Source organism: Rutilus rutilus (genome assembly GCF_951802725.1).
Source record: "Rutilus rutilus genome assembly, chromosome: 11".
Taxonomy (NCBI): domain Eukaryota; kingdom Metazoa; phylum Chordata; class Actinopteri; order Cypriniformes; family Leuciscidae; genus Rutilus; species Rutilus rutilus.
Window position 1 is genome coordinate 43,340,958 of NC_140216.1, and position 12,591 is coordinate 43,353,548.

The window sequence follows — 12,591 nt, forward strand, 5'->3', positions numbered from 1 at the left end:
ATTTTCGGTTTAGCCCTGTTTGAAAATAAAACCCAATTGAATATAAAAAAAAGTCCAGTATTTCTCGCGCTCGTGATCGGCAGCTGTCACGGTTGCCAGGCGACAAGAACAATCCTCCGTAGGCTAGACCGGCCCGAGCGCTTCAGATGAGCCCTTTGATATGGGACATATCAAACTTATATGAGACTTTAATTTTCAAACTGATATGGGACTTTAATTTTCGGAACTGCATATTTCATTAAATATTCAAGTACAAATGTGAAGTAACCTACTGAAGTACCTTTTTTCCCCTCACATATGATTTTACATTAAACTACACAAAAGTATATAATGTAACAACCTTGAAAATATTCAGAAGTAAAATGCATGTCATAATATAAATACAAACTATAATAAAAACCCTGACAAGGAGTTTTTCCCCCTGCAGAATACATACCTCTAGTTTTACTCTTGATACTAAAAACTTGTTATTAAAAGTACTTTTTTCAGAAATTACTCTTTTTGAAAGTCTAATTATTATTCTAATAAATTCTAATAAAAGTCTACATCATTTTTTTCTTATTTTATGTACTGTAAATGTTTGTTGATTTTGATATGTTTAACGTATGTTGTTAATAGTTGGAAAAAGTACTTTAATGTAGCCCATGGAACAAATGATTTTCATTTACCAATTTTATTTGAAAAAAAAAAAGGCCTACAAGAGTTTGTTTCAAGTAGAAATTATGTCCAGAACAATTCATTCTCTTTTATTTACACATTTAAAGTTGCATAAAAAAAGTACAGATTTTCTTTCCTTTTAAAAAATAATGAAAAAAGTTAAAGAATATGTAGAAAAAAAAAAATTCAATCATTTTCTCAAGAAGAGAAAACAGCCTGTCCATCCTCTCCCTGCTCTCTTCGCCTCTGCCTTGGTGCTGGAGCTGGTGCTGCTGGTGCTGGCTCCTCCTCACCGTGGGCACCCACTGCTGAACTGGGCCATGAGGACAAACCAGGGCCGAGTTTCAGCAGTGGGTTTCCCACTCACACCCTCACCTGTCCCAGGACACTTGCAATCCTAAGGGCAGAGCAAATTAACCATGGCTTGTTAACAACAACAGCACAATACATTTCAGCAAAGACGTGTTTTTTTTTTCTCCTGAATTGCTCTAAAAAAGCTTAACACAGGGGTGCAATCTTAAGTGCATTGTTAACACTGCAAAATATGACACATCAAGACATGCATACAAAATACTTAAGAAATCATATTTCTATATACTCAAATTTGGTTAAAACCACATAGCTTGCATGACAGCACTACAAAAACACATAAAAGTGAAACCCCATTGCCTTATCAACTGCTTTTCTTATTGTTGTGGGCTTACTTCTTTAGCATATTTCTTTTAGCCTAATACACAAGTGAGATAGACTAGTGCAAATATTACAAATAGGTCGTTAAACTAATATTAGCACAAGTTTTGCCTCAAACTACCTGACAAATGAAGCCACGCAATAGTGACGAAGGAGTTAAGATGAAGTTTATAATAAACTTTAACTCGGTTTCGCTAGCCATTTAAATAAATGAAAACATAATACTTACATTTAAATGTGAATTTGCTGTCCACCACCGATCTCTAGTCTCGACCGCCTTTAAAAATAAATAAATAAATGCTGTCGTCAACGGCGCGCAATGACTTATGGGGTAGAATAGGGTAAGATAGGCCGCTAAGTGTTCATTTATGTATCCTTCCTTTCACGGGGAAACGAAGGACGCATTTGGCGTCGCTTTTGAATCAGGGTAGCCTTCGTCGCGTCGCAATGACGCAACCGGCCTTCAAATACGGACTTCGGAGGATGCAGAACTGAATTGGGACAGCCTTCATCGAGCCGCGTGACGCAATCGGCCTTCAAATGCGACCTTCCAAGGATGCAGCCTTTGAAATGGGACGTCCTTCGTCGCGCCGCGGTGACGCAATCGGCCTTCAAATGCGGCCAATCGTCCTTCAAATACGGCCTTCGGAGGATGCAGCCTTCACATTGGGACACAGCTAGCGTCCAAACCATAGGGTCCAAACTAATTACCGCCGATGCACGACAGGTGTGAGGCAGAGAGGAGCGGTGTTTACACAGGCTTTCCGCTTCACAAGAGGAGGATAAAAGAGCCACTCGAAGTCGAGTTGAGGTGAAGGTTGGAACTGGTAAAAGTCAATCGGTGTTCAGTCGATAAGTTGTTTGGCTGGGTCTCAGTCGTTGTGTTTTGGGGTAGAAGATCTCCTGTAACTGTTTGTGGAATACTACTGGATTGAACTGCTGCTTGGATCTGCGCTGGAAGAGGAAGGAAGAAAGATAAGTGAATTAATTTCATCATTGAATCAAATGTAAAGCTTGAAGAAAAGACTGTGAATGTGAAATTTACTGTTGAGGAGGACATCTGTTTCAGATATACTGGAGAGGAATTGAGAGTTGAATATTCCCAATGAAATGCATGGATGAAGCGAGGCTTCTGATCAGCCCTACTGTGTGAGTGATTTGCAGTTGTTTGCCTTACCCGATGCACGTCGAATTAATGCTGTGGAATTGTAGTGAACACGAGTGCTGTGTGCTATGCTGAGAAGAGTCTTCCAACGCCTGCTTTCATTCTTGTGAGATGATCTACTGGTCTCCATCTAAATCCCAGAACGATACAACTGAACTGGTGAAGTAATGCTTTGTATTGTCCCCTCTTCCACTGAATATTGTCGTGAAGTAATTCCTCATTGAAGGCTCCTGTTAATCCTCTCCCTCTCTGAAAGTACAAGTCTCATGAGGAATCGTATGGCTGTGGAAAAGTCACAATTTCCCTCTCACGTTCTGATAAGAGGAGCTGCTGTTAAGAGAAGAAAGCTTACCTGTTACCTACTAGGGCTGTTGGAACGAATTCCGAAATTCGAATATAATTCGAATTTTAAAAAATCAATACTATTCGAATGCTGAAGTTCCTATTCGAATATTGCGTTTTTTTTTTTTTTTTTTTTTTTTTATGCAATCTTGCCTTTCTCGCCGCCTTGGCACACACATGTGAAAATTAAATGCTTTTGTTTCGTCTTATAAACAAAGTTTTTGAATCGTAACACAATTGTGCACGTTATCCACGCTGTATCATCATAACAACTGTCAAAAGTCGCGGAGAGGAATGTCTCCACGGTAAAGGAGATCAACAATTTGATTCTCAGTCCACATTACAACGTGAAAACGGCGTCTTCAAATATATCCACTTTGGAGTGCGTTTTCATTAATAAAAACGCCGTCTCATTGTGGACGGAAGGCCAAAACGGAGAGGAAAATATACGTTATTTTTTTTGACAACTTACAACCTGACAAGCTAGGCGATCTGTCGGAGGAACCGCCGCTAAAACAGGCAAGAATTACTTATGTTCTGCCTCTCTCCTCATCACGGGGCTCAACTGCTACCAGCTGTCCGCCAAAAGGCAATAACAGACAAACTGACGGTTTATCTGTGAAGATATGAGACCGATCAACATCACGCATTGGCGATCCATAAGACTTTGTAATGTCGTAAATATTAATAATAGGATGAATTTGAGCATTTAATATTCGAATATTATTCGAATATTAAATAAAATAAGGAATGGAATTCGAATAGTATTATAGAGGAAGATTGACAGCCCTATTACCTACCGTCTGAGTCCTGCAGATGTACAGCAACGCTGTGAAGTGAGTTTTAAAGTCACAATTTCCCTTGCATGTCCTGATAAGAGAATCTGCTGTTAAGAGAAGAAACCTTACCTGTTACCTACCGTCCGAGTCCTGCAGATGTGCAGCAACGCTGTGAAGTGAGTTTTAAAGTTACGATTTCCCTTGCATGTCCTGATAAGAGAATCTGCTGCTGAGTGAAGAAACATTGCCTGTTACTTACCGTCTGAGTCTTGCAGATGTGCAGCAACGCTGTGGAGTAAGCCTTCCCAGCCACTATTACACCATTGGGTCTCGAAGACAGTGAATAATCGATCCAGCGGCTACTCCGGCCGAATAGCCTTAGAAGACAAGAGTTGCTTATTCTTTCTTCAAGTTGACTATTATTCAATAAAGATTGTTACTTGTGAACTAAATTACTTTCCTCCTCCTTTGTCCGTCTGTCGCGTGCCTGTGGTGTCGGCTCCTCACGGTGGTGTCTGGAGTCAGGGGCGGCTGGTCATCCGAGTCCACCCCGGCCTGCACCGGTGACCCATGCTTAACTAATGCACAGATAATCATGTGTTAATGTATGACTCATGAAGAACTAAACCATTAATTAATGATTACTGCATCAGCAACTGTGACGACTCATGTGCGTCATTCCAGTGTTGATATGGAAATGTGCCGCCTTCCAAAGGAGTTATTGGTGGGCGTTCTTATTGAGGACACCTGCTGTTGGTTTCCGGTCTCTTCCTTTAAAAAGGGCCTTATGACAAATGACTGCAGGAGGGGCGCGGCTGTATTTCGGATTTGGCTTTGTTTGCGTTCTGTTTATGTTTTGCATCCAACATTACTACAGCCCATTACATTTCATGCATTCACTTAACTTTACACCACTGATTCCTGACAGTCTCATGTTACTTCATTCTTTTTCTGTATAGTTCTCTTTTGTTAATAAATTTCGTATATCTTTTGGCACTTCTGCGTGTGTCCCCGTCTTTGTTGCGTCCTTTTGAGCCATGGGGCGTAACAAATGGGGGCTCGTCCTTTTTTGTTTGATAGTTTGCGAATGATGGAAATATTTGATAAACTCATTTGTTTCGTTGAGTTTTTGTTTTTGACTTCGGTTATTCGTTTAAACATAGTTTGAGGCGGTTGTTTGTTCCTGACGTTTTGAGGGAAATCCTATTTGAATAATTTGACGTCACGGCGCAATTTAGTTTTGTGTTGGGGACCACCTGACAGTGATTTGTGCAGTTCGCAATGATTCGATCGCCGTTTGAAGTCACAGACGGGTAAGTAACTATTGTGCAAATTTGTTTTTTACTTGGAGTTTTTCCCGGTTAGGCTAAGCAACTTGTTTCCTTTGAGACATGTCGGTTTTGTTGTTTTTGTAGTGCTGTGGTGAAAGCGGGTAGTAGCGGTTGTCTCGGGAGCACTTCCGTGGTGTTGTGAATTGTCGCTAGTCTAACTAGTTGCAATTGCACCCATTGGGTTCGTGTGCTTAATTTCCCCCCGCCGGTAACTACATGAAGATTAGGGTCTAGTAAGTTAGATTGTTTGGAAAGGTAGATGGGGGGGAAATTCTGAGTGTTTGTTTGCACAATTGGTTGCTTGCGTTCTGTGATGCGTTTATGGCGGATGTAGAAAAGTTTGCTAAATTACCTTCACGCGAATCGTTAGATAAATGCAATAAAGAGCAGCTTTTAAGAATTGCGGAGTTTTATGAAATTATAATTAGTGATAAGAGACTTAAAGAAAGTACTATTAAGATTGAGTTGGAGAATAAATTGGTGAATAAAGGAATTTTGTCGTCTACGATGGAGCAAATTCAGGACGTACACGCACAAAACTTAACTGTTTCACAGTCCGGTTTAACTTTTGACCAACAAAAAGAGTTGTTGTTGCAAATAGATCATGAGAGAATGAAACATCGATCTGAACAAGGTAAACTTGAGTTAGAGAAGGCAAAAATGGAGCTGGACTATTTAAAGCTCAAACTTTTACAGGAAAGTAGGGAGAATACTGATAGTTCACTGGAGTTTGGTGTTTCTGGAAGTTTTCCATTGCATCAAAATTTAAAACTTGTTCCTAAATTCAATGAACATGATCCGGATGTGTTTTTTTCTCTTTTTGAACGTGTCGCTGAGATGCAAGGTTGGTCCAAAATAAACTGTGTATTGTTGTTGCAGTGCGTGTTAGTTGGTAAGGCACAATTAGCTTTTTCTGCTTTAACTATTGATGAGTGTAAGGACTATGATACTGTTAAGGCAGCAGTGTTGAAAGTTCATGAGTGTGTGCCTGAAACTTATCGACAGCGATTTAGATCGTGTAAGATGATTCCAGGCCAGACCCATTTGGAGTTTGTGCGGGAGTTAAGACGACAGGTTACGCGTTGGTGTTCGTCGCTTGATGTTAAAACATTTGATGATTTGCTTGAGTTGATTATAATTGAACAGTTTAAAAACTCTGTTCCAGAGCAAGTTGCAACGTATGTTAATGAACACAAATGTCAGTCTCCTGAAGAAGCGGCATCATTGGCTGATAACTATGTGCTTACTCATAAGAGTACGGCTGCTGTTTGGCAGACACGGGAGGAAGCGGGTTTAGCTCATTTTACAAATAACACTTCACAGTCTGGTCATACATTTTCAAGCAAATTTGATCAGTCCAAAACTTGTAACTACTGTCGGGGAAAAGGACACTGGAAAGCAGATTGTTTGATACTTAAAAGTAAAAATAAACGAGTTGAGACGGGTAAATTTAAACCTGCGGCAATGGCCAATTCTGTTCACTTATGTGATAGTGACACTGATATTAAACTTTCTAATAATTGCTTGTCTAGTTTTGCTCCTTTCATTACAGAAGGGTGAGTGTCTTTGTTGGATGGATCTATGGAAGTTCCCATTAAAATCCTGCGGGACACTGGAGCTGTGGATTCATTCATTTTAGAGTCCACTTTGCCATTTTCCTCGCAATCTGAAACTGGTGAGAGCATGTTAGTTCGGGGAATGGGATTAAATACGTTATCAGTGCCTTTACATAAGGTGAAACTTAGCTCTGATTTGGTGACTGGTGAGGTTGCGGTAGGACTGCGCCCTGTGTTACCAATTGAGGGGGTTCACCTTATTTTGGGTAACAAATTGGCAGGAGGTCAGGTCTGGCCTAGTGTACCGCCATCTCCTATGGTTTTGTCCGGGAGTGAGGTTACTCAAGAAGTTCTAAAGGGAGATCCTGTAGCTATTGCAACTCGGGCTATGGTCAAAAATGCTCAGTGTGTCCTGACCGATGAAATCAAACAAGTGTCAAGGGCAAATATTTCTCTTCCTATACCTGACTTGTCTTTTCCGTTCTCTACAGATGAATGGAGTAAGGAGCAACATTCAGATTCTTCATTGTCTGAATTATTCACTCTTGCTCTTTCTGACAGTGACGTGGCTGATGTGGCCAGAGCGTACTTCATTCAGGATGGACTCTTGCTGAGAAAATGGTGTCCTCATGGCCAGGATTTTGTCGGTGATCCTATTGTCCAAGTAGTTGTTCCAACAAAATTTCGCTCTATAGTTTTAGAAGTTGCTCATGAAAAATCTGGTCACCTTGGGGTTAAGAAAACCTATAATCGGGTTCTACGTTATTTTTTTTTGGCCACGACTGAAGCGGGATATTTCTGCTTATGTTAAAAAGTGTCACACTTGTCAACTTACTGGTAAGCCGAATCAGGTCTTAAAACCGATTCCAGCGAACTGTGAACCCTTCGAACATGTTGTTGTGGACTGCGTGGGTCCTCTACCATGCTCGAAGTCAGGAAGCAAGTATTTGCTTACCGTTATGTGCTTGGCTACACGTTTTCCTTCTGCCTATCCCTTGCGCACAATTACGTCACGTTCAATTGTAAAGGCTTTGTCATAGTTTGTCAATTTTTGGCATTCCTAAAATAGTTCAGAGTGATCAGGGTAATAACCTTACGTCTCATCTTTTCCAACAAGTATTAAAACAGCTAAAAATTAAGCATAATCTTGCTAGTGCATTTCATCCACAAAGTCAGGGATCGTTGGAGAGATTTCATCAGACTTTGAAATCTCTCCTTCGTGCTTATTGTGTACAGTTGGATGGGGATTGGGAGGAGGGGTTGCCCTGGTTATTGTTGGCTGCACGTGAAGTTGTACAAGAAAGCACTGGATTTAGTCCTAACGACTTAGTTTTTGGTCATAAAGTTCGGGGGCTTTTGGCAGTACTAAAATTAAAAGTTCAGATTCACCAAAAAATTTGCTTGCATATGTCGATGGATTTCGTCAGAGGCTGATACAAGCAAGAGTTAGCCAGTGTTAAGCTTGAAAAGCAACAGCATAAGATGAAACGATTGTATGATCGTAAAACTGAACGCCGTGTTTTTGAGCCAGGAGATCAGGTCCTTGTGTCACGTCTATTGCCGTCTTCTCCTTTTGAAGCGAAATTTGAGGGCCCGTTTGTGGTGAAGCGTAGACTGAGCGATGAAAATTACATAGTGGCAACTCCACATCGGAGGAAGTCTAGTCACTTATATCATGTAAATCTGTTAAAACCGTATTATGAGAGTTTTAAGTCCAATAATGATGGATCTGTTCATTCAGTTCTACTTGCGACGTCTGATGTTTCAAACTTTTGTTCAGGGGAGAAAGAGGGTTATGAACCTGATGATAGTGTTTTACATGGGCGATTAAACAATACTGAATCTTTGGAAAAACTTGATGCTACTCTGGTTCACTTGTCACCGTTGCAGTCTGTAGATTTGATTTCTTTGTTACAGAGTTTTCCAGAATTGTTTGGGGACACGCCAACGCGTACTGATTGGGCTGAACACGACATTGATGTGGGTAACGCATCACCTATAAAACAACGTTATTATCGAGTGTCACCAGAGAAACGAAAGCTAATGGAAGCAGAAATTAAATATATGCTGGAAAACGATATAGCAGTTCCTTCGAGTTCAGACTGGACATCGCCTTGCTTGCTGGTTACAAAGTCTGATGGTGCGGTATGATTTTGCACCGACTTTCGTAAACTTAATAGTGTGACAAGGCCGGATTGTTTCCCACTCCCACGAGTGGATGATTGTATTGATCAAGTTGGTTCTGCTAAATTTGTAACAAAGCTTGACCTGTTGAGAGGATATTGGCAGGTGCCTTTGAGTCAAAGAGCTCAGGAGATTTCCTCATTTGTTATTCCATCAGGCCTCTACTCATACCGGGTTATGAGCTTTGGGTTACGAAATGCACCTGCCACCTTTCAACGGCTGATGAATCGTGTAGTTTCGGGCCTTGAAGGGTGTGCGGTGTATTTAGATGACCTTGTAGTGTTTAGCGACAGTTGGGATTTACATTTAGAGCGCTTGGGCGCTGTCTTACGGCGTTTGTCAGACGCCAAGTTGACAGTGAACCTTGCGAAATGTAGCTTTGCTCAGGCTACTATAACTTATCTTGGCAAAGTTGTGGGTAACGGGGAGGTACGGCCATTAAGTGCTAAAGTTCAGGCTATTTGTGACTATCCTGTTCCTACTACAAAAAAAGAGCTGATGCGCTTTTTAGGATTAGTAGGATATTATCGTTCCTTTTGCCGCAATTTTTCTTCCGTTGTTGCACCACTCACTGATCTTTTAAAGGGGTCATATAATGGTACATGCACTTTTACAAGTTGATTGCACTGAAATGTCTGTTGGCAGTGCCTGTACACAACCATCCTATCATGATAAAAATCCCCCCAGTGGTTTTGTTTTAATCTCCTTATATGTTTGACCATCTCTGAAATCAAGCCGTTCGATATTGTGACGTCATAAGATCGTACGGCCCTCCCGCTATTGTGATTGACAGCCGTGTTTCAACACAAGACCCGCCCTGAGCAAGCTGTGACAGCCGTCGTCATAGTAGTCCGCCATTGTTGATATGCTGGAGTAGAATGGCGTCTAAGCGATTGTGGTGTTCTGTTCTTAGATGTAATAAGGAACACAGCAGTCATTTGGATGTTCCTAAATCCGAGCCGTTGAAGAAGCAGCGGCTGAGTTTTGTTTTTAAAGCGATATGCCCAAAGGATTGACGCGGGGATTCCCCACGATCGTCTGTGCTTTCATGTTTGCGTGAATCATTTCACACCAGACAGCTTCACAAACGAGAAAAAACGGATCGGTACCAACGTGTTCCTGCTGAACCTCCAGAAGATGTGAGTGTAATGTTTTATTAACCTTTATATTAGTATTTATATTAATCTTTGCGAAATTTGCAAACCTTGCTGCAGGCTTCACGATGAATGCGTCTAAGGTTTACACTCAGGGTACATTACAGCATGTTTTCTATGTATGACGTTCTCAATATAATTCATAATCCCACGTTTATAACGAATAACACGTGGTTATTGTGTTAGATACGGTCAGAGAATGTCTAATACGGTGTACCCACAGAACAGAGGGGCGGGGTGAGCAAAGCTCATTAGCATTTAAAGACACATGCACTGAAACGGCGTGCTGAAAACAGAGCTGTTTTTGACCAGGTAAAATTAGTGTTTTCTTACAATACTAATGAGAATTTTTAATTAAAGTATATTACAAACTTTTAATTTAGACCCTAAAGAATCATATTAGCTTGTACAAAAATGGCATTATATGACCCCTTTAAAGGCTAAAGGAAAATTTGTTTGGTCGTCGAATTGTGCATTGGCTTTTGACAATGTTAAGTCTTTATTGTGTTCTTCCACTGTCCTGGCAGCTCCTTGTTTTGAGAGGCCTTTTTCGTTACAGGTGGATGCAAGCCAAGTTGGTGCAGGGGCTGTCCTTCAACAGGGCGATGAGGAAGGTGTGATCCACCCTGTCAGTTTCTTTTCTCGCAAGTTTAATTCCTATCAGTTGAATTATTCCGTAGTGGAAAAGGAAGCTCTGGCTCTGATTTGGGCGTTGCAACATTTTGAGGTTTACGTTGGTTTGGGTCAACCCGTGGTGGTCTTTACGGATCACAACCCGTTGATCATAACTCCAGTAAACTATGGAGTGCCGCAGGGATCTGTGTTAGGCCCTCTATTATTCTCAGTATATATGATGCCACTTGGAAATATTATAAGGAAACATGGAATTAGTTTCCATTGTTATGCTGATGACAGTCAAATATATATTTCATCACGGCCAGATGAAAACGCTAAATTATCCAAATTGACAGAGTGTGTTAAAGATATAAAAGATTGGATGACGCGTAATTTTCTTTTATTAAATCCAGACAAAACAGAGGTACTACTTATCGGTTCAAAAAACCACCCGCAAAACCTCTCGCAATACAACTTTAATATAGTAGGATGTCCTGTTACTTTATCCTCTACAGTAAAAGACCTGGGTGTTATACTCGATTGCAACCTGTCTTTCAAAAATCATATTTCATATGTTACAAGAACAGCCTTTTTCCACCTTAGAAACATTGCTAAGCTACGTAATATGCTATCAGTTTCTGATGCAGAAAAGTTAGTTCATGCATTCATGACCTCGAGACTAGATTACTGTAATGCTTTATTAGCCGGTTGTCCTGCATCCTCAATTAACAAGCTACAGTTAGTCCAAAATGCCGCCGCTAGAGTTCTTACTAGATCAAGAAAATATGATCATATAACACCGATTTTATCATCACTGCATTGGTTACCTATAAAGCTCCGTATTAATTACAAGGTATTGCTACTGACTTATAAAGCCCTAAACGGCTTAGCTCCAGTCTATTTAACGGATCTTCTATCGCCCTATAATCCATCGCGCTCTTTAAGATCACTTAATTCAAGGCTTTTGGTCATACCTAGGATATCCAGAACCACCAAAGGAGGGAGAGCATTTTCACATTTAGCTCCAAAACTCTGGAATAGCCTTCCTGACAGTGTTCGTTGCTCAGACTCGCTCTCCCAGTTTAAAACTAGATTAAAGTCGCATCTCTTCAGCCAGGCATTCATATAATATTTTTAATCTTACAGTTCAAATTACAATCCGGCCTCTAGTTAATAAACGCCAGAGGAGAACTGGCCCCCGACTGAGCCTGGGTTCTCCCAAGGTTTTTTTTTCTCCATTGGGTCACCTGATGGAGTTTTAGGACACTATTAGGTCACTTGATGGAGTTTTTCGGTTCCTTGCCACTGTTGCCTTTGGCTTGCTCAGTTGGGGATATTCTGGGGATATCTAATTTGATTTTATCAATAAATTCCACTAGAAACAAACCTTGTTGTATTATTTTAATTTAATACTGTGAAGCTGCTTTGATACAATCTGTATTGTTAAAAGCGCTATACAAATATACTTGACTTGACGTTCCTGAATTCATTCCATTGTCTGAATCAAAGGCTTATTCGTTGGTCTCTGTTTTTACAGGCTTATTCCCTGGATATTCGACATGTCAGAGGATCCGAAAATGTTGTTGCTGATGCCCTGTCGCGTGCTCCTCTGGGTAATTAAAGTGCATTTATATTGTTAATTTTTTGTTTTTGTATATTACAGGGTTTCTTGATAGACCCCTGTCTTAAGGGGTGGGGTGTGACGACTCATGTGCGTCATTCCAGTGTTGATATGGAAATGTGCCGCCTTCCAAAGGAGTTATTGGTGGGCGTTCTTATTGAGGACACCTGCTGTTGGTTTCCGGTCTCTTCCCTTAAAAAGGGCCTTATGACAAATGACTGCAGGAGGGGCGCGGCTGTATTTCGGATTTGGTTTTGTTTGCGTTCTGTTTATGTTTTGCATCCAACATTACTACAGCCCATTACATTTCATGCATTCACTTAACTTTACACCACTGATTCCTGACAGTCTCATGTTACTTCATTCTTTTTCTGTATAGTTCTCTTTTGTTAATAAATTTCGTATATCTTTTGGCACTTCTGCGTGTGTCCCCGTCTTTGTTGCGTCCTTTTGAGCCATGGGGCGTAACAGCAACTAATAAAGATTCTAAATTATTA